The 23501-nt window shown below is 38.9% G+C and overlaps 1 long non-coding RNA gene across 1 annotated transcript; it reads left to right on the top strand.

The window, feature by feature from the left end:
• Window positions 1–16: 16 nt before the first annotated feature.
• LOC308218867 lies at window positions 17–20806 on the top strand. The gene is made up of 3 exons (XR_013956434.1): window positions 17–193; window positions 14727–14785; window positions 15218–20806. It is a non-coding gene; the product is annotated as an uncharacterized lncRNA (long non-coding RNA).
• Window positions 20807–23501: the final 2695 nt, after the last annotated feature.

The following is a 23501-nucleotide window of genomic DNA, read 5'->3' as shown; positions in this document are numbered from 1 at the left end:
ACAGCCAATGGCAAGCGTCGCTCGCGGAGGGAGCATTTCTGGCCGCGCTTCCTTTCTGCGCATGCTCGTATTAGCAGGCGTTGTGCGCGGTTGTCGTGGGCCGGGGCTGTGAAGAGTGCTGCGGCTAGGCTTTTGGGCGGCAGTCTCCCAGAGAGTGTACCCGGGGGTGGGCTGGCTGGCTTAGGAGGAAAAGGTAATGGCGGTTTCAGGCGTTTGGAGGCACGTCTGGTTCTCGAGGCCTACTCGGGAAGCGGCCAAGAAGCGGGGAGCGGCAGCCTGTCTGAGCAGCTCCGCGTCCAGTGTCGCCGTGCTCCTCAGAGGAGGATATGCCGTGTTTTTCTTTTAATTGAATTTTTTTCGAGACTTCTGTTGCTTGATTTTATTTGGTTTGACATAGGGGACAGAGGGAGTCTGTTGCTGTAGATTAAGGAATTTACAAAGCTCATTAACTTTCCCGACAAATAGTGACTTCATTTTTTCTGAGTCTTCTGTTGAACCCCATAGTTCAACAAAACTACGAACTAGGTTCTACTTCATTTAGCTATCTCTAACGTGGCACAGTACTTGTTTTGCCTGCATTTTGAGGTTACCTCTATACGTTGTTGTCCTTTGTTGACAACAGGTATGTAAGCAAAGAGGGCAGCTTCAGGTCAGGTGTAGTGTGTGAACTAGTGATTCAGTAGGTATCTCTGTGTGAGGTTTTTATCCCAACTCTGCCATGCAATTGTTACTGTTTTCTGCCGTAACAAAATTTGCAACTGGTAAGATTCTTGGTTTCAAGAATATGCAAGCTATGGATAGTTAAGCTTGCGCTTTCAGAGAAAATTAGCTCCTTGATACCTTTCACAGTTTCTGCTTTTTTTTGTTTTTCTCTCTCTTTAAATATATATGCCTACATTCTAAGTAAGTTACATCTGGCAAAACATTAATCACTGGACAAAATCCAGTCTCATCTAATGGTCTTTTCATCTAATTGTTTTGTTTCAGTGACTTGTCTTGCTTTTCATGAAGGAAGACTTCCTTATTCTGTAATTCAGACTTTAATTAGTACCAAAAATAAATAAAATAGAAGCATCTTTCTGACAGACCACTTTTCAGGTGGCAGCAGAGTAATGGACATTGTGAAACCTGCATGGCAGGAATTCCAGTGACACAGACCCCGGGTGCACTTGTTTGTCTCTAGCCCTGGGGAACTTCATGCCACAGGTAACTACGGAAGTTAACAGTCAGACCTTTTAGCTTGGGACTAGGTGGGTGAGTTTCCAGCTGGCATAATTTCCACAGCAACTTGGCTGTAATTGAGCACTGAAGCTTTTAAATTCATCTGATGCAGCAGGTTTGGTGAAAAGTTACAGCATCATTTTATTAGTTCTGCGTTCCACATTGGATGTACCTGACCTGGAATGGGGGCAGGGGGAGGGGAGAGGACATTACTAATTATTTTACTGTCAGTTATAAATGAGTTTTTAAAATACCCACAATTAGCTGAGTTTTCTCCTTGGCAAATCACTATTAACAGAACCCATATTTAGCATCTTGGTTGTCTGAAGAAATATAATTTTGAACTGCAGAAATTTATTTTTATTTTGTAGTACTGATTCATCAAAGCTATAAAATACAATATTTTCTGAGAACAATCCATGATGTTGGATTGTGTGGAATTGAAATTGTAAAGTATGGTATAATGAAATAATTTTCCCCAGTCCATTACTGTATTGCTCCATCTCAGTTTTGGTTTTTTTTAACTACTGAATTATTGAGCATGAGATTTTTAATACCTATACTAGGTTAAGGTCTTTAGTCCACTGTGTTATTTATGAGGACTAAGTTCTGGTACTTCTGGAAAAAAAGGGTCCTTTTCCTTTCAAAAATGCATTCCTGAGAGCTGACAAAATAGATCATCATTCCTGTGATTTCTTCTTTGCTTTGAAGTTGATAATTTGGGTTGTTTTTTTTTTTTTTATCCTATCACCTTATTTTTCCTAGCTCAATAGGGATGAAGTAATAGTATTTAGGGTTCCCCTCTCCAGGTGTAATTACAGTTGATCTGGAATTGCAGTCCCAAAAGAAAATTTTAATACTAAATTTAAGAACCCTGTTTCATTAAATAATTGAATTTCTTGTTTGCAGTTAGTAGAAAAAGATGGTAATTTCCGATGTCTGTTCCATTTCAAAATTTTAAATAGTTGATTAAGCACATGTAATTTTGTCTAGATTAAATAATTCTAGGATTTCTGAGTTTTTAATCACATGTAAAGAAATGTGTTACTCATGGTTTGGTAGCCATACTTCATTTCTGTGCGTTGTTGGGGGTTTTGCATTATTTTTCTCCATTTTAATATATCTCAGTACATTACATTGCATAATCTGCATCTTAAAATAGTTGCATTAAAGTTGGAAAACACCTTATTTGACAACCAAATGCGGTATAATTAAAGCACCTCACCCTTCTTTACCTTGGCTACTATCATCACATGAAATCTCTCAACCCGCAGGCATTTGGGGGGTAGCCCTGTGAAGATACTGTGTTCTGATAATCTGCAGGTCATACCTGCTTTTGTCCAGGTCACACCATAGCTTTTGTCATTAGCTGGGTCAAAAGGAATCTTGAGAGATTAAAGGTGATTGTGTTAGTGTGGCACAGCTGGATGTGAGATCTTTGTGATAGGTCTAAAATGAAAGAACTCTGGAGAAGTAAGCAGAGAAAGCAAGCAAGAGCATAACAGGGTAAGGTGTTCAGTAGGTAATTTACTGTCATCTGGTGTAGTCTTGTCTCACAATAGTAAGGGCATGAGTAGCACAAAAGAGCCGAGTTCTTGGAAGTTAAAATCAACGTGGTTAAAAATGTGTGTTGGTTCTTTCAAAGTAGCTGTTTCAGCCTGAGTTTATTACAAGGTCAGAAACTATGTATGCAGGGTTTGTTTGTTGTTGGGGTTTTTTTCCACTGAAATTATGAGTCAGTGCTGTGATTCATGTAACATAAATCACAGAAGCTGTGCAGGTGTAGAAGTTGGATTAGTTAATCACTTTTTTTACACCTGATGGCAAAGTTGCTTGTTTCGCTTACTCATTTTCTGCCAGCTACTTTGTTTCTCTTTTAGCACTGCTATGGAGATCTGAGCTGCTAAGCTGCAGAGGTAGGGAAGTGAAACGTCTGGGAGGCTGGCAGAACAGCTGTGAGGATGGCATGGTAGGAGCATGGAATAGTCCTCAGAAAGGGAAGTAGCTTTTCTAAAACTTCAGAGAATAGGTCATTAAAACTGCTGCTGCAGAGGATTCAATTGAAAAAAAAAAAGTTTAATTGAAAGAATGGAGAAGAAACCCTGTACAATAGGAAATTAAATAAATGGAAAGGGTTTTCACATTGTACCTTTACAGAAAGGCTGGATAGATTGTACACATAAGTATAGTTATTAGCTAAAATGCTTCTCTTTTCTACATGTTCAGATGGTAATCATATCCTTGGAAAATGAACAATACTATACAGAATGCTATTGAAAGTGTTTTGTAATTTGGATATGAAAAAAGGCACAGCTTGAGTAATAGGGTGTGTGATAATCAAATTAATTTAAAGCTATTTTCATTCCCATGTGGATTTAGTTTTAGAAAATAAAATTGCTGAATCATGATCAGTGTGGAAATCTGAAAATTACGTTAATTATCAATGTCAGAGGACATTTTACAATTTTTATTTTGTGTAAATCTACTTACTACTTTTTTTAATGCTTAGACTACTTACTACATTCTACTTTTTGTAAGGAAGAAAGTAAAATGAACATTCATTTGCTTACTTTGTTCAGTTTGCCCAGTCCATGCAGGTCCTAAACAAAAGCTCTTGAATATTATTAGAAGTGGTGAATGTAAGTTTTTATCAGAATTTGAGACACTGATCTGCAAGCTGTGTATCCATAGTGATATGCCTCTTCATAGTGAATGTTTGTTAAAAAAAAAATTTATACTATATGGAGTATACAGATTTAATATCACATGTAAGTATTTAAATGGTCCTAAGATTTGGTTCATTGGAGACTGACTAATAAAAATCCAACCAACCTTCTTCAGCAACAGCATAATCATTGAGCTGCTTGAACTCTATAGGCATATTCTGATTTATCTGAAAGACTTCATAGCATTTGTAGTGTTTGGTATGTGTAACTGGGGATTTACACCAGTCAGAAATGAGTTGAGGTGTCAGCTAAGACTCATGATCCAATGTGAAAGCTTGAATAATTCCTTTTAAAAAACCCAACAAAACAAACCAGAGTAGCAGCAGACACTGTTATTCAAAACCAAGTTGCTCATGTTAGCATAGTTGTTAGACTAGTTGGACAAGCAAGGAAATTGGATTCAGGTGTGTCCTCATTCATATCGATGTCTCTTCCTTCCCATGACAGGATGCTAATCACCAGGCCGGTGTCAAGGCTGGAGGAAAGTGAGAAGGGAGGTACAGGCAAGGTCCCCTTATGCTTCCTCAGTTGAAACCAATTAGATTTAACAAAATGCAAAATAGATGTGTTCAGATGCAGGGCACAACATGTTTGTAATTTAATGACTGTGATACCCTGAAAGAGGGGGGAGCAAGTTGCCTTGGATTTAAGTTAATTCAAAAGACTGTTTTTGAATTTTGTTAAATAATCGTGAGAAAAGAAACAGGGCTAATCTTGAGAGCTACACAAAACCTGGCAGGTGCTGTAACTGCCCAGGTGTTGCACAACATGCCCCCTCCCACAGCGGCTGTGTTTCAAAAGGGGTGAGCCATGCTCAGTTCTTCAAAGGCTACTGCCTTTGGGAGATGACTCCAGTTTTTGGCCTCTAAACAGGTGAAGATGCCATCCTTGCGATGCTGACTCAGACACCTTGGCCTTTAATGGGGCGACAGCCATGCCTCCTCATGCAGCATTTCCACTTGGCTTGGTGATTCCTAGCTAGCATGTGTATTTTAAGAGTTCCTAATTCTTGCCTAATTTTGAAAAACTGTTTGGATGAAGTACTGACTGTGGAAATTTTATATCCTAAATATTTTACATATTTCATTTGTAACCAGCGATCTTCCTGGGTTGTTTTTTCTTTCCTTATTTAAGCACACTAATATGTCTAGCAGTACCACTTTTTCTGTATGAATATGAAAATGACTGGGAGCGATTACTTTTTTTTTTTTTTTTTTTTAATTTTTTTAAGTAGTCAAGAAGCGACTTGTCTGTGGTAAAAATAGGGTTGCAGGTATGGCAAAAGCATTCTATCTACACTTAAAAGCTAAATCAGTGCTACCACAATTAATGGGAATTGACCCTGAAGTGTTTTTGAATGTTAATAGTTGTTCTGTTAAAGTTTATCAAAAAAAGTTGCATGAAAACTTGTTCTTTTTTTCTTACAACTGTGCAAATTGATGAGCTTTAAAATTTGCACATATTAAGAGGCAGAAAAAAGTTATTACTTTCCTAAGTTGGTTTTTTTTTGTTAAAAAGTAGAAGACAAATATGTTGTCTATATGAGCAAGCCAGTTTAGCAGGAAGTCTCCTGAGTGCCAGATTTCTGCCTTCTGTATTCACAAAAGTAGTGCTTCATTTTGAAAGTTAATTCATTAATTCATTTCCCTGACTAGCTAGGTTAAAGGTATGAAGCATTTGATCATGATGTAGTTTTATTACACAGTTTAATTTTAACAGAAGCTTTTAAACTTCTTTTTTTTTTTTTTTAAGTTTTTGTTAAAATCTCATTAAAATGACAACTGAGAGACTATACTTGTAGAGTTCTTTCCTAATAATCTGAACAGAAACAAAATACTACAGAGAAGCTTATCCTTCTGAGAGTTTTTATTGAATGTCTCTTCATTCTTTTTAGAAGATATCAGAAATGTTGTGGCATGTCTTGTTTGACTCTGATACTGTTCCTCATGTCTTTTATTCCTAAATCAGATCGGTAATATTTGTCTGCAGATTGATATTTTTTGAACTGCAATGATAGCAATTGTGCAGGTCAGACTGAATTGAATCTTCATGAGTGACTTGGCTGATTTTGTTGACCCAGCTGATGATATGCCATAGAACTATCACTGTAACTGTGACTTCAGTAGTACTAGAATAGGGCTGTCTTAATCAGTCACAAAGCTCTGAAAGCTGGGTACCCTCAGAATGCAGAGCATCTAACTTGCTGCTTACATAGTGTAGTGTCATGCTGTCCACAGCTATACATTCTGTAGAATCTGTGCACAGTGTATTTAATCTGCCATCAGCCCTCCTGAGCATGGTGTTCAAAATGGGGTTGGGGCCTGGTTCATTTGGGTCCATGTCTAAGATGATAATTAGAGTAGGATTGACTTCTAAATGCATAGAATATCTGGTGCCTGTGTGTACTTCTCTAGAGATGCAGCTGACATCAATGTGTATGTGGTTGCTGGTCATTGATAGTCTTGTGTGTTGCCATACAAGTTTGATGAAGTTGTTTCAGGTTTCTATCACAGATGCTAATTGCAGCTTTATGAATTCTTAGGGTTAGAATCTTAATGTGGGAAACTAAGTACGTGTAGAAGGGAATACACTGGTCTTTCTCCCTTACCTCTTATTTGTGTTATTATCAAGTTTTGAATGCATGAAATGTATCCTTGTATGGTTTAAACATTTTGTAACACATACTGTGGTGGTATATTTGTGTTTAGACAGTTCTCTGTATTGTACTTTTTGTCTTGTGTTTGGAGACAGGGAAGCAGTTAGGGAAGAAGGAAAAAAACTGTCCATACCATGTTAAAACATTTCAAGGAATACAATATAAAACACCACTTTTTAAAGTCAGGCACTGCTGATTATAAATAAAAGTGGCGGAACATTGTTGTAGTAGAAGAACCAATGAACGAATCTGTGGTAGCATTTCATCTAGGAGAAAGTGTGGTGGTTTTGGTGTTGAAGTGAATCTCTTGAACATTAATTTGATTGCATTGGAATAGTCTCAGGCTGGGTAAGCTGGATTCTTTTTGGATAAGACTAAGTCTAAAATCAAAAATGGAATATGGTAGGTTCTGTTTGAAACACTTTATTTATTGTGAGGGTGAACAAGCACTGGTACAGATTGTCTGGAGAGGCTGTGAATTCTCTGTCCTTGGAGTTATTCTGTACACGATCCTGAGCAACAAGCTCTGGGTGACCCTGCTTGAGCAGGACAGTTGAACGAGATGACTTCCAGAGGTCTCTTCTAGCCTGAACCATTCTGTGCTCCTGTGAAATCAGATGGTGTATTTTGGGACTCCATCTGCTATTGGAGTTTCAGTCTGCAAGACTGGTCTAGAGCTAGTGGGAAGTAAAACACTTCCCAAAGCATGTAGCATGGGCATCCAGTTCTCAATAGCCATTGTCTTAGTTCACATACTTTCTGTTGCAAAGTGCTACTTGCTAATGCAGACATAGCCACTAACATCACATGGAGCTGAGTTAGCAAGTCCTTTGGTGTTGGCTTCTTTGCTCAGAAGCAGATAGGTATTGCAGAAAGCATAAGCCAGAAGTTGACACAGTTACTTTGTATATTGGATCTATATAGACATAGGCCTTTAAGCCATTTTTTTGCAGGCTGGAAGACTCTGGAATTTGGCTATCAGCATCTGAAAGATAGGCACCAGGCCAATCTGAATATATATAGCATTGGGATATCTAGCCAATCTAAATTTGTAGACTTTCCTGCTAGTTGGTTGATGAGTTAGCACACTCTTGACTCATTCCATTTAGCTCCTCATTGGTCAATTATATATTCTTTCTGGCTTGCCAAAGGTAAGTAGAAGAAATGAGTAGGGGAAGGTAATACTGAGGTTGAGTGGTACAGGAGGCATGGGAAGAGACGAAAGTATTGCAGTAGGTGGTGAGAGAGGATATATGTAGCTTAGGGTTGGTATGATGAAAGTTTGTCTGCACACTCAAGTCCGGAGCTCCTGCTGTGTATATTAGGCAATGAAATAATGCACTGACATGCTGTGACTGTTCAAAGCAGGACCCCCAGGGCAAAATGCCATCCATGCTTACTCACCCCGCTGGATAGCATTGTCTGCAGTTCTTCTCAAGCTGTTTCTGCAGGTATTTGGTCTTGGTAATGTGGAGGACCTGGAATTGTCAAAGAAGCTGTGCTTCAGGAAAAGGTGATTTTGCTGCATCTGTATGAAAATGCTGCTGTAAAGAGTAAATGCAGAAAAAGTCTTGGAGCTTTGCAATGCAGGCTTGGAGCCAAGTGCAGACTTGCAGTTCATTGTGAGACATCTGTCATCAGCAGGAGTTGCCAGTGGTTGAGCTGGGGGCTACAAATGAGAGTGACAGAAGTACATGATGACCTAGTGAAAGAAAAGCATTTTCTAAGACAAAGGATTGTAGTTTGTGACAAGAAGGCAAAATAAACTATGTACCTGAAAGAGGATGATCAGGTGTGGGGGATGTGAAGGGGAACTAAAGAGGACAAAACCACACCAAGAAACAAGCTGTGAGTGAGTAAGACTGGGGACAGGTAGTAAAATGCATGCGTTGGTGAGAACGAAATGAGCATGGCGAGAAAACGAGTAGGAACTGAAGAGCAAAAAAGCAAGGAAGTGAAGGATGCAAAACCCCAGAAAGTACTCACTGCATTGAGGAAAGAAAAAAAAAACCACAAAAATGTATTTTCAATACTACTTTTCTATATGGTCTGTTGCTAATGTTGCCAGAATGAATGTTAAACACTTTAAATGGAATGGTGTCTGAAATGAATTCTCTTCAGCTGTATGTCTCCTAGGCAAATGTGTGAGAACTGCTGATCTGTTCATCTTGTTCAGATCACATGAATGTGAACACAGCAGAGATTTGATTTGGTGTCACTGTCTACAAATACAGAGGGGAGGAGAAAAAATGGAAAGAGAAAGCCTCCCATGGGAAGAAAGGGAGTGATCGCATTATAAATGAGTCATACAACATCCCTTCTGGAGGGGTGTTGAAATTTCCCATGGGAGGAAGAAGAATAAACAAAGGTTGATATTACTAATAAAAGAAAAATAGTTGGCAACCAAGGAAACAATAATTATTTGATTGCAGTGTCCTGAAAAGCTAGCAACAAGAACAATACCAGTTAAAAACAGCAGGCCAAACGCATCTCAGTTGCAGCCCTACCTGTCATTACACCAGGGATGTATTTGCCTTAGTGCCCTGAGAGCAATGCTTTGCCAGCAAAATATATATGCCCTGAGTTTTTGCCTTTGCTGCTTTACTCTTCATATGACCACAGTGTTCCTGAGGGTTTATCGTGTTTCACTTCACAAAACTAATGTGAAGCAAGCAAGGAGTTGTTACTATCTCTGCTTTAGAAATGAGGAGCAGTGCCTGCAGGAGAGCTGTGCTTATAGCCACAGAGCTTATGGTAAGTAAGGGAGTCTGCAAATCACAGGACAGTAAATTTCTTTGCTCACTTTCTGTGATGGTGGAAAGAGTAATGGAATATTAGTAGTGGGAGGGCATGTACAAGGTTTTTTTTTCTTGAAGTTTACTTACTATATAAGAAAATAAATGAGCAAAGCTTGCTATTGCAAAAAGGATATTCCAAGTCATGACTTCAGCAATTTCAACAAGTGATCCATATAGTTACGAAAAAAACATGAATCATGAAATATTGTTTGTGCAGCAGCAAGACCCTATTAAAAACCAGTGCAGTTTTGTTTTAAGTTCAAATTGGCAAAGCCTGTTGAGGCCTAATTGTAATGGGCATTACTATTTCTTAATGGAGAGGGTTAGGGAGAAGGAAACTATGCGCTGGTCATGTTACCAGTCTGCTTGATGATGCAGTTGCAGCCCTACCTGCACTTCCTCAGAGGTAAACCTCGCTGAATGGCACCGTTTACTTTTGTCACAGTGCAAACAGTTGTTCTGCATTCCCAGTGATCTTATCTTTACTAGCAGTGTATAGCTGAGTTGTGGGATGTTTTGTTCCCAGTTCACTGAAGGTCATATAGGAAACACTGTGGTATGGCAGGTATCACTTTCTAAAGCCTGAGTGCATGCTGAAAGTGATTGAGAGGCAGTACTCCAGTAAGAGTCCAAGCTAATGTTCTTGGAAAGGGATAGGTTGTGTAACATGAGTTCAGTCTTTTTTGGCTAGAGAATGGGTGGGTGTTGGATGTTCCCAGTACACCAGTTACGAGTTATGAGGGCTGTAGCACACTGCTTTTTGTCTGCAGGAAGTCAAAGCTGTTTAGCTTGATCTTCTTTACTGATTGTCTTTTTGCTTTGTTAAAGCAATGTCTGTTTCTTATGTTAGCTATTAACATTAGGGCAGATCTTCAAGAGCTTTGGTATCAATCATCTTTGCCTTTCTTACTGCATCTTTGAGTTTTTATTCTATTTCTTTTGCATCTACATTAGGCATTGCTACCCTGTAAGTGAGATCAGTCTTTTAGGATTCTTACTTCCTCTTAAAATAAGTTACCTTGGAGAACAGAAGAGAGGAAAATATTAATTTGAATTCTTGATCTTTTTTTTGTTACAAAAACATAAGACTGAATGGTGCTTACAAACAGAATCATTTCTTAGAACTTAGTTGCAGCATAGGAGTGAAAAATGCAGATCATGCAAATTGGTGTTTCTAATAATACTAATTTTTTTTATTATGCCTGTAGCTTTTTAGGTATTTTAATATTAAAGATATTTTTCTTACTGTAAGAAAGCCAAACCTGAAAGAGAGTTGACAGCTGAAGACTGATAGTGGTCATTGTACAGGGACTCTTTCATACGACTGTGTGAAACTGAGTGTGCTTCATTTTGTAGTGTTAATTTATTACAGAAATTTATACTACAAATGAAAGTAACTGTTCTTATTTCTGACAGCTCTGCAAAGTTAGGTATCAGCAGTATTTTGTAAATGTATGTTTCTTTAGATGTTTGCATGTAGCTATTTAAAAATGTTAACCTCCTAAGTTAGTATGAAAGCAATCAGTTCAAATATGCTGTTTTAAAGTGATCTGAAAAACAGCATGTAGAAGTGAGAGTTCCTGAAATATTTTCTTTCCCTTTTCAGTGACTGCCTCGCTTGTAAGGAGGGAAAAAAAACCCAAAAAACAACAACAAAAAAAACCCCACCACATTTTAATTTCCTCTTTTGGTTTCTCTTTGTGGAAAATGGCTTCTCAGTCCCTTTAAAATTCTTTGAGATATGTGGAAGGGAAAATGCAAGGAAATAATTCAAATATTTTATAATGGTGCTATATGCAGTTTATTTTCATTTGTCGCTAAAGCATGCTTGAAAATCTCTTTTCTTCTTGCCTGCTTCAAGATGGGATAAAAAGTTTTCCCTTTAACTAGCTGCTTTGATCAACACTTTTGAATTGAAAATACCATTTTAAGAGCTCCAGATAGGCTCATGGAGGTTGGTAAAAGGATTTGTAGTCATGCTTGTGGATGTTGGATGGTGGTCTGTGTTCATTGAAGATGAATGTCAACATGATTGTATGAATATTACATTAGCGTGTCCTTCTTAAAGCAGTCTACAAGAAACCCTTGGATTGCCCGACTCCAATATTCATAAGCAAGTACGACTAAAATAGGAATAGCTTAAATAAGTGTATATTTGCATTTGTGCTCAAAAGCTCTGACGGGAGTACTTCGTATGCAAAATGCTTGAAGTCGGTTGACAGTTTAAGTGCCAGTAGATGGCACTGGAGAGCACAACCACAAGTTCTCCAGGTTCAGCGTGTGGTTGCTGTGACTGCTTTCTGTCTGAATTTCTTTACATGGTGTTCTTAATGAAAGCCTATTCTAAGCCCACTCCTAAAACGGGGCCTATGGAACTTGCATTTGAAAACTGCTATCCTGCGAATGCGAACTGCGTATTTCAGGTTTTTTACTGGAGGTCACCATCTTCATTCCAGTCCTCAACACTTGTTTTCCTTATGCGATTTTTTTTAAGCATAAATGATTTTAAATGAATGCATCCATTTGAATATATAAAAGGCTGCAATGAGAAGAATTGGAATGGTACAATTAGAGGAACCCTGCTTCCCATTCTGAACAAAAGCAGTGTCAACAAAAATCTGCAGGAGCAGCCTTTGTTGAACAACATTCCATTTCCTGTTTTATGGGCACTACACTAAATGCAGTTCCTTGCTTTTGATGGAAATAAGTGCGCTGTTTGTCAGTCCCAGTGGAAGCAGAATTCTTGAATGAGCCTAAAGTTCCCTTTTATAAGAAAGTAAGTAAGAACAGTCCTTAGTGATTAGTCTCATGTTGGTTATTACTGGTTTATCAAAGCCTTCACCTATTCCATGTGGATAATGGACTCTCTCTGTCCTTAACGTAATTGTTAGTCTAGACTGGAGACATGTCAGGTTAATATTTCCACAGAGAAGGGTTTTCCTTTAAAACCAGATGGTGGCTTGAATCTTGGGACTAAATCTGGAATGTGCTTCTAAAAAGACTATGATTTGGTCCTGTTGGCAAAGATTACTATACTGGGAATCACTCCCAGAAAAGGGAAATACATGAATCACAAATAAGCTATTTGATTCCCTGTGGAAAGGATCTAGTGAAAATTTCTGAAGAATAGCATAGGGTAAAGGTATTTTTATGTTAACGATGAGTTTATTTCATATTTGGCCTTGGCCTACTGCTGTACAGAAATTACCCAGATAATCTGATTCGTTTCTGGGAGTGTCAGATAATACTTTTTGCTAAACTGTAATGACAACCATGGGTGATTTGATTAGATTGCTATTTCTCCATCTTGTGTCAGATAGACAATCTGAAACAAATGCCTTCAATTTGCCCTGAAAAGAGAAAATTAACTTTGCAATGATATTTTGGCCATGGTGACCTCTTCAAAGAAAGGTCTCTATAAAAAAAAAAAAAAAAGGTAAAAAGTGTAATTCATGCCTCATTAGCACTTCTTATAATACATCTTTACTTGTGACTTACAATAATTCCTTCTTCAAAGCTATTCTAAGAACTCAGGAAATTTGCTAGATAGGGATTTTTGTGCTGATATCTATACAGAGCTGAAAAAGCTGGGAAAGGTGGTCATTCATTTTTGGTTACGGAAGCAAAGTTTATCAAAGAAAGCTTCAGATTCTTGCACAGTGTGAGCATTAATGTGTCTAGCTAGAACTGGTGAAGTACAGAGTCAGCATTTCCATTATAAACTGTCATTTTCAGTATTTTGTAAAGTAATGGTCCCTAGAAATTCCTTCTAAGTGAAACCTTAGCATGTAAATTCTCAGTCCAGTTATTTTTTATTTACAGATTTTGAGACAAATCGTTTTGCTTTCAAGTTTCATGTGAGATGATGATTTTTTTATATGTCTTTAAATGCTTTATTACATTCCTGTAACAGTGCAGGAATTCATGAAAAAATATTTTTCATTAAAAAGAATGTTTTCAGTACATACTATTAACCTGGGGGGTGGGGGGGTGTTTGTTTTTTGTTGGTTGGTTGGTTGGGTTTTTTGACATTTGAAAGTAGCTACTGTGCACCTTGTCTTACTTAGCCTATAATACTATAATATTATTTCACAGAAACAGATTGGCTTATTATGGACTACCTGGGACTCTCTTGTCAGTGATCTATAAAGAGAAGGCTATATTAAGTGTTAAGTGTGTGAGAATAAGTCTTCAATTAGGCCCAGTTTACATCGAGGCTTGAAGCATTTTCTTAATCTACACAGATTATTCTTGTAATAGAGAGTAATAGAAATTGATTTAATTTCTTTAAATTTCTTTAAAATTCTATTTCAAGAGAAATGGAGTATTTTTAAAGGATGCTTTCGGTCACTGAACACTGGTACAAGATTAGATCCTCATAAATAAAAATTACCATAATTCTATGTATTTGAATATGCCAGCTTTATACTTACTGTTAATGGGATATAAATTATTTTAAGACATTATATCGAGGTAGAAGATATAAAAATTTGTATCCCATATAAAACCTAAGAAATTGACAGGCAATATGGAGTATCCTACTTGCTTGCCACAGTTCTTTGTGTGATTAAAATATCTCTTAAGCAACACCTCTGCAGCATTAATGTTGGAGCAGAACTGCCAGGAAGTTAACAATTCACAGAAATGAGCACTTTTCCCTTTATTGTCCCTACATTTGAATCCACAATTCTCTGAAAAGCATGTTAACTTTCTTGATGAAGAAATAACTTCATCATTGGGTTAAAGTAATTATTATATATAGAAACAAAGTGTATTTGTAATGACATATTTCAGGTCTGTAGACATTTTCCTGAGCTTTGCTCATCTAATTTCTGTGCTGGATTTTAATAATGAGTGATAATAGTAGCAGAAATTACAATGGAAATAATAATGGTTCTTAGAAATACATCATCTCACTTCACAAAAACGTTTGAAAGCACATGTATTTAGCGAACAAATGCAGTCTGATACTCTGTTTTATAGTACCTGTATTTTAAATCCACCTGAATCCTTGTGAAATTGGGGAACTTCACCATAGGCTTTTTCTCAGAAAGACAGGTATCACGATTGGCTGGGTGCCTATCTTTATAGCTGGTGTTAATAGGCTCAGTAGGTACAAAGACCTATGAGAACAGCATTTTGAATGCCCCTGCTGAGCAGATTCTTGCAGAGACCAAAGTTTACCACTAATCCAGGGTGATTCTGCTCTGATCTAGCATCAGGGAGTCACTTGTAAGTTTAATGGTGGCTCCAGTGTTACTACTCAAGATGCTGGGTTTGACTGTTTCAAATGCATTGTTGCCATTATCCTCATGATCGTTACAGAGTTCAAAAGCAGCTCCCAGACCAAGTAATCCTGCACGGTTCCAGAGAAGATGTTGCAGGTGAGTTTCTGTCTTACCATTCTGTGGCAGTGGGAGTCCATGTTTCCTCTTCTGCTCCTCCAGCTGCCCTCTTTTTCCTTGTGTATTAGGTTATTTCCTTGTATATTAGATTAGGCTGCCATAGTAGAAAATGAAGCCAACTATCTTGGGTTTAGGAAAGACAGAGGCTGTTTTCACTAATTCAGATCCAGAGAATATATTTTTCATAGTATCAGAGGGGTACACCACTTATCCCAGAACCCTAGAATTTTTTCCTTATTTTTTCAGGAAGTTTAGTGAAGTTTTCCTTTAAGTGAGATGTTGGGGTTTGTAGTACGTTGTCTCAGTAGAATCACTGTTACAGTATTTAAGCCCTCATTTAGCATCATTTAAGCAGGACCTATTCTGGCTCTGTGATAACTGCATTCCTGAACCCTCCCTTGACTATTGTAGCTTTACTGCACGTGAAAGACTAAGAGAATCTTCACTGTGATTGACATCAAGAAGGGATCATCTCCCTGGAGCAGTGACCGTGAGTGACTCAATGTTATCTTTCCCTGCTGAACTGCAAATATGTCTAATGAGAGTTCTGTGAAGGAGAGACTCTGGCAGTGTGTTGCTTGTGTCAAGCCACGTGGAGGTTCAGATTTTCTTGGGTAACTTTACAGTAATATCTCTAAACTGGCAAACCCTGGTGGAATTATTCCAGTGCAACAATTCCCTCATTTGTAAATCTCTCCCCTCAACCCCTGTCCCATTGTTCTCCCTCCTCCTCTTCTCCTCCTTTCTGTCCCTGCCTCCCCCCTCAAAAACAACGTTAAAAGAATACAGTGTGGCTGGAGAGACTTGATATTTTGTGTAATTATTTCCTTTAATAACAATTGTAAAGCATGTAACTTTAAAAAAACTGTATTAAAGTCAGACTGATTTCTTATGAAGTTGTATAAGAATAGGAGCATATACAACATCGCAGAGTAGGCAAGTTCATGACATAGAACTTGATTCTTCACAGTCTCTTTCTGTGTCTTGGATGTTGTAGCTACTACTGTACTGCTGGTGGCAAAAAAGATAATGAAGCATTTTTCCTGGAATAAGTTTGGTTTTGTAATAAAACAAAATTATGGTGACTTCATAGCCCTGCTTCAGAATCAAAGGTGTTTTTTTTTAATTTTTTTTTTTTTTAATTGGGATATATCCTAGTGCATATATCCTATATGAGTAATGCATTACAATGCAACTAAAAATGTCCCTTAAAATTCAAGTATTTCTGAACATTTTCTTGTTGTTTTTAATATTAGATAATTGATGCATAGCTTAGGAGATTTAACTGTGACTTTATTTTTAGTTTAGAACTTAAGTGGAGGAATTTTCATCTAACTTTAGTGGTCAGTTAAGTCCCCCAAATAGCTGATGAGAAGAGATGGAGACCTCCCTAGGTCCTATACTAGGAAATGTATGACAGTGTAAGTGAGAACCATTATCCCTGGCAACTGTCTGCCTTTTTGCCTGGAAAGGAGAAGGGAGACTTGGTGTCCATGGCTGCCTTGAACAACATCTTAAGTTGAGGCTTGAATCCCTCTTCAAATGTGCAGAAATCAGGGGAACACTTTAAAAGGTGCAGATTTAAAATTTGGTTGGTTGGTTTTGGTTTTTTCCTCAACACATTAGAGTTTATTTTTCAAATGTTTCTTAGAAGTTTTATGAGATAGAAACTTTTCAAAACTTTCACAAACATGGAGGGCTAAGTTTGGAAGAGAAGCATATTAAATATCCTCTGAATCATGATGAAATTGTGAAGACTGCCTGAACTGGTAGGCAGGGACATCTTTTTGATTGACCATGTAACTGTGACGTTAATTTTGTCCTCATTGCTGTCATTCTCACTGATAATAGTGATGTTCTTGCTAGTAGTAACGCATCACTGCAGACCTTAAGTTCAAGGGCAGTCTCTCTTTTGTGACTGGTTCTGCAAGAAAGAAAAATCTCTTGTGGAAAAAAATCCCACCCAACCTTTATGTGATAAAGTTTTTGTTTGTTTCTTACTTGATTGGGGAATTTTTTTTTTTTTCTTGGTTGAGCCTTGTGTCAAGCCCATAGGGTGTCTGGTTTGCAACATTTAAAGTCTGAGTAGAGTCGTAATGTTACAAGTTAAGTGTATTTAAGTTATTTTGTAATGCTTGCTATATAGGAAATGTTGCCTTTTGTCCATTACATAACAGAATCTGAAGGGAATTAGCCAATAAATAAGTACATTAAAGACATTTGCAGTATAGTGTGCGAAACAGTTAAACCAACTGATACACATCTTGAAAGCCTGGCTGAAAGGATTACTAAACTCTGAAGATATTTTTTGACTTCAAAAGTATTGTAAGGAGGTATTCAGTACTACTGCTAAGAAATTATCTTGCTTTTGCTAAACTATACGTTGCACAATTAATTTATACTTCATGACAAATTTTTAAGTGCACATCTTGGAAAAGCTAATTTTAAAAACAAAACCAAAGAAATGCCATAAAAGTTCACATCCAGTGTTGTTACCAGAGCAGAAGGTCTAGTATGGGTTAAATTCTACTCATGGGAAGCAGTCTTCAGGGAATAGAGCTTTATTTCAGTGTTCTTACCAATACAGGTTTTTACTGTTTCTTATATTCTTGTAGAAATCTATGACACTAGCTACCTGGCTAGATCAGTTTTGACTCTCATTTATGATCAGAACTGGTAGAGAAAACGTCTAGTGTCCTTGTTCTGTATCTTTGCAACTTCAGGTGATAATTGAATTTGTTATTGTTTTCTTACCATGGTGGATGTAGCCACAACTGTCCAAAGCAGGAATGGCATGATGCAATTTCACTTGAGTTGTGCCTTGGGGAAGCCACCAAAGTTAAACCAGATGTGGGACTGCTCTGAGGGATTTTGCTCAAAATTACATATCTCTAAGGGCAAGGCTGTGTAAGAAAATTTTCACACAGGACCTATAATAAATCTTGCCCTGTAGATTTTATGAGGGGAAAGGGCAATCCAAGTTCAAATATGCAATATCTCTGCCATTTTTTTATTATTTTTTTTCTTCACAAATACCCATGTGATTGATTGATTAACTTGAACTATGAAAAGAGATTGACTTAATTTTGCTTGCCCAATCAACATCATGGTTCTGTCCTTACACAGAAAAAAAGTGGTTTTTGCCAAAAAAAATCGGTAATTGGAGGGAATAAAAGACCAGAAGGGTCTTTTGTTATCCTTTTTTACACTTCTTTATGGAAGGTGTGAAGGAATCATTTTGTAGTGGTTGTGCTGCACTGATTTTCATTTATTTCTGGAGATGGAGGCAAGATTGCTCATTTCTTTAATACTGCTGTGGTTGTCTTTCTTGCTGTGCTAACCTTTAAATCTTTATTCCCTTATGGCACTATGTTTGGAACGTGAAATTCATGACTTAATATGCTTGTAAGGATGCTATGAGAGAGTCAGCGGTGCTCAGGAAATTAGTCTGAAAACATGGTTTAATCCTTCTGTAGGACAGTCTGGTGGGTTGTGCTGTGTGATTCTAAATCAGAAAGATGAGTGCTACTGATGTCTTGCCTTTCCCGCAGCAGAGAAATTAAATGTATGTATTTGCTTTTATGCTCTGTTTGCTTATGTTCAATAAGTTCTGTTGCCCAAGTTGTAGCATAGCCTGGTGATACCTGATGGATGATATTTAAGAAAAGCCTACTTTGGTTTGCTTTCTGTATATTTCTCTTAGGTAGAAGCTCTCTTTGATTTTACTTTTCCCCCCAATGGTATATTTTCACTGTGCATTTCAAACAGTGATGAACAATAGCTCTGATTACTCTACGCAGGCTGTGTCCCTTCAGACTGTATTATCTCAACAGGGACTTGGAGTGAAAAAAAAGCTATTTCCTTGTTTTCTAGCAATAAGTCAATGGACTCTTAAGAGGACAAGCTTTGCCACAGATGCAATTCTTAGGCTATGAGCAAGCAGAAGATAAAAGAGATCAAAAGCTTCAAATTCTGATGAGGGGGGGAAAAGCTGCTGTTAGCAAGGGGCCAAAAGCTATAGCAACACAACCATTCTCTAAGAAGTGAAATCTTAAAAGGAACTTTCAAAATGTGTATCAAACAAAATCTAGTGTATGTTCTCTGTGGACAAAGGAGCGTATGCAGGCTCACCACTTTCTATCTCTCAGTGAAAGGTAAACAAAAATCTTGTTTGATTGGTCTCTTTTGTATTAGCCTAGTTACATAGGAGACAGTGGGGGAAGGATCAGCTTAGAAGCTGGAAGGACTGTGCTCAGCAGAACTGTTTTTATTGTTCAGGGAGTTGAGTTTTAACTGCTGGGCTGAATTACTGTATAAAATACAGCTTTGCAATAACTTATGTTTTACTAGAGAATTATATTTCATTTGATCATAGTTCTCTTTTTAAGGATTCACAACTTTAGCTGACCTAAACAGTAACTGAAGCTGAGAGAAACCACTAAATTATCTGTGGTATTAAAGCAGCATTCAGGCTGTCATTTGAAGTATCTCATATTTCTTTCTTGCTGTACATAAAAGCATTTATTGCAGAGGACTTTGAGGTTTGTTACATTAACAAACACATTAAGTTCTGAAGATGAAATCTGTCTTCCTAAAGACATAAAAGTAATTATGTAATTCATTTACATTTAGATATGCAATCACATATAATTTGTGAGTCCTTATAGTCTTCTGTGCCTTTTATACAAAAGCAGGTGGTTGTTACATACACCCAGGAGACGCAGTTTTCATCAGTGGATTATATGCTGGAATTCAGAGATACCACTCTTCACACTGTTCTTGTAGGCAGCATTAGGAATAAAATCTTTTAGTGCAGTGACAACACAGAAGAATTATATGATTGAGACATTTTGTTTTCGCGAAATTCAGTTACAGTCTTGTTTTCTCAGGGAGTAGTGTTGCCAGGTCACTTTCCATTCTTTACAAGTGAATAGTGGAAACTACTGTTCCTCTGAGATCCTAAATTTGGAGAGAAAATTCTCAATTTATTGCCTTTTCCCATTAAGGAAAAATGCTTCCCAGTTAATTGAAGAGTTTAGGCAATGGTAGTTGATTGTGGAAGAGATTTAGTCTCCAAGATAGATTCATGAGAATGTTACCAGAGGTTTCACAGGAACTTCTGCATACTGTACACAGAATGGGAGAGTTAGTCAGCTGTAACATACTGATTAGGACTCAAAGCCATTATGGCTTGGGTTTTTTTCTCCATTTGGATTAGATTAGGTGATGCTGCAATTTTTTGCACCCTTTTCCTTTTCCTAACATAAAATATTTTATAGTTATGTATCTTTGAAACACTTGTAGATCTTATGCATGTACAGATATGCACTCTTAAGAGTCTGAATAGAATTTGGTAAATACATGTTCAAAGATTTTTTTTCACTCTCCCATACATGTGTTCACCTAAACCAGACTGAATTATTATGAGACTGAGTGTCTCTCTCTCAGATCACAGTATGTTTTGTTGATGTTTAGCATCAATAGAGTGATAGAATGATAACAACAAATCCCTAAATAGTGTTTTTGTTTGATTCCTCCCGAAACCCTACCCACCTTTATTTCATTCCACTCCAAATGGCACTGGGCAAATTAGGCTGCTGCTTGAGGTCCTTTTCTGTTACTTCATATTTGGCATACTTCACATTGTCCTACCACAATCCCAAACTGTTCCTTAAACTTTCATAAACATAGTCAGACCTTTTATAAATCCGTAACGAAGACTCTCACATCATCATCAGGGAAAGTGATCTTTTTTTCCTGTTGTGATATCTGTATGCCTTCTACAGCACTAATCCCTTGGTAAAAGAGCAATAGCTTGGTCAAGTAATACAGGATACATAACAGCATTCCTGGTTTATCCATCTGTTTACCTTATTGATCTAATTACAGATTAATTATCCACATTGGTGTACTTGTCTTCTAGACTGTATGTAGATTCATTTAAATCTGCATTCCTCTAAAACCTTTGCAAGAAAAAAAATAAAAGAAAAAACCTCATGAGTCAATGGTCTCACTGGCATTCATGGTCCACAGTTGCTGAAGTAATCTATCTGAGCATCCTGCATGGAGTAATTTCATTATGATGATCAACATTAACCATGTACCCTCTATTAAACATAGAATCATAGAATGGTTTGGTCTGGAAAGGACCTTAAGATCATCTAGTTTCAACCCCCCTGCCATGGACAGGGATACCTCACACTAGACCATGTCACCCAAGGCTCTGTCCAAGCTGGCCTTGAACACTGACACGAACGGAGCATTTACCGTTTCTTTGGGCAACCTGTTCCAGTGCCTCACCACCCTTACAGTAAAGAACTTTCTCCTTATATCCAGCCTAAACTTCCCCTGTTTAAGTTTAAACCCATTACCCCTTGTCTTATTGCTACAATCTCTAATGAATAGTCCCTCCCCAGCATCCTTGTAGGCCCCCTTCAGATACTGGAAGGCTGCTATGAGGTCTCCACGCAGCCTTCTCTTATCCAGGCTGAACAGACCCAACTTTCTCAGCCTGTCTTCATACAGGAGGTGCTCCAGTCCCCTGATCATCCTCGTGGCCCTCCTCTGGACTTGTTCCAACAGTTCGATGTCATAGAATAGTCAGGATTGAAAAGGACCTTAAGATCATCTCGTTCCAACCCCCCTGCCATGGGCAGGGACACCCCACACTAAACCATGTCACCCAAGGCCTCATCCAACCTGGCCTTGAACACCGCCAAGGATGGAGCATTCACAACCTCCCTGGGCAACCCATTCCAGTGCCTCACCACCCTCTCAGTAAAGAATTTCTTCCTTATATCCAATCTAAACTTCCCCTGTTTAAGTTTGAACCCGTTACCCCTTGTCCTGTCACTACAGCCCCTGATGAATAGTCCATCCCCAGCATCCTTGTAGGCCCCCTTCAGATACATGGAGGCTGCTATGAGGTCTCCATGCAGCCTTCTCTTTTCCAGGCTGAACAGCCCCAACTTTCTCAGCCTATCTCCATACAGGAGGTGCTCCAGTCCCCTGATCATCCTCGTGGCCCTCCTCTGTACTTCTTCCAACGGTTCCATGTCCTTTTTATGTTGAGGACACCAGAACTGCACACAATACTCCAAGTGAGGTCTCACGAGAGCAGAGTAGAGGGGCAGGATCACCTCCTTCAACCTGCTGGTCACGCTCCTCTTGATGCAGCCCAGGATACGGTTGGCTTTCTGGGCTGCAAGTGTACACTGCTGGATCATGTTCATTTTTTCATCGGCCAACACCCCCTAGTCCTTCTCTGCAGGGCTGCTCTGAATCTCTTCTCTGCCCAACCTGTAGCTGTGCTTGGGATTGCTCCGACCCAGGTGTAGGACCTTGCACTTGGCATGGTTAAACTTCATAAGGTTGGCATCAGCCCACCTCACAAGCATCTTGAGGTCCCTCTGGATGGCATTCCTTTCCTCCGGCGTATCAACGGAACCACACAGCTTGGTGTCATCGGCAAACTTGCTGAGGGCGCACTCAATCCCACTGTCCATGTCACCAACAAAGATGTTGAACAAGACCGGTCCCAACACTGATCCCTGAGGGACACTACTCGTTACCGGTCTCCAGCCGGACATCGAGCCATTGACCACAACTCTTTGCGTGCGGCCATCCAGCCAGTTCTTTATCCACCGAGTGGTCCACCCATAAAATTGATGTCTCTCCAATTTAGAGGCAAGGATGTCATGTGGTCATCAAGGATGTGACTTGTTCCAACAGTTCCATATCCTTTTTATGTTGAGGACACCAGAACTGCACACAATACTCCAAGTGAGGTCTCACGAGAGCAGAGGGGCAGGATCACCTCTTTCAACCTGCTGGTCACGCTCCTTTCGATGCAGCCCAGGATATGGTTAGTTTCTGGACTGTGAGTGCACACTGCCAGCTCATGTTCAGTTTCACATCAACCAGCACCCCCAAGTCCTTTTCCGCAGGGCTGCTCTGAATCTCTTCTCTGCCCAATCTGTAGCTGTGCTTGAGATTGCCCCAACCCAGGTGTAGGACCTTGCACTTGGCATGGTTAAGCTTCATAAGGTTGGCATCAGCCCACCTCACAAGCGTGTCCAGGTCCCTCTGGACGACATTCCTTCCCTCCAGCATATCAACTGAACCACACAGCTTGGTGTCATCTGCAAACTTGCTGAGGGCGCACTCAATCCCACTGTCCATGTCACCAACAAAGATGTTGAACAGGATCGGTCCCAACACTGACCCCTGAGGGACACCACTTGTTGCTGGTCTCCAGCCTGACATTGAGCCATTGACCACAACCCTTTGCGTGTAGCCATCCAGCCAGTTCTTTATCCACTGAGTGGTCCATCTATCAAATTGATGTCTCTTCAATTTAGAGACAAGGATGTCGTGTGGGACAGTGTCAAAGGCTTTGCACAAGTCCAGGTAGATGAAATCAACTGCTTTGCCCCTGTCCATCAGTTCCGTAGCCCCAACATAGAAGGCCACCAAATTGGTCAGGCAGGATTTCCCCTTAGTGAAGCCATGCTGGCTGTCACCAAGCACCTCGTTGTTTTTCGTGTGCCTTAGCATGCCTTCCAGGAGAGTCTGCTGCAAGATTTTGTCAGGCACAGAGGTGAGACTGATTGGTCTGTAGTTCCCTGCATCTTCCATTTTCCCCTTCTTGAAGATGGGGGTTATATTACCCTTTTTCCAGTAGTTGGGAACTTCA

This window comes from Psittacula echo, assembly GCF_963264785.1.
Source record: "Psittacula echo genome assembly, chromosome: 3".
Lineage (NCBI taxonomy): Eukaryota > Metazoa > Chordata > Aves > Psittaciformes > Psittacidae > Psittacula > Psittacula echo.
This window is presented reverse-complemented; position numbering and strand designations above follow the sequence as displayed.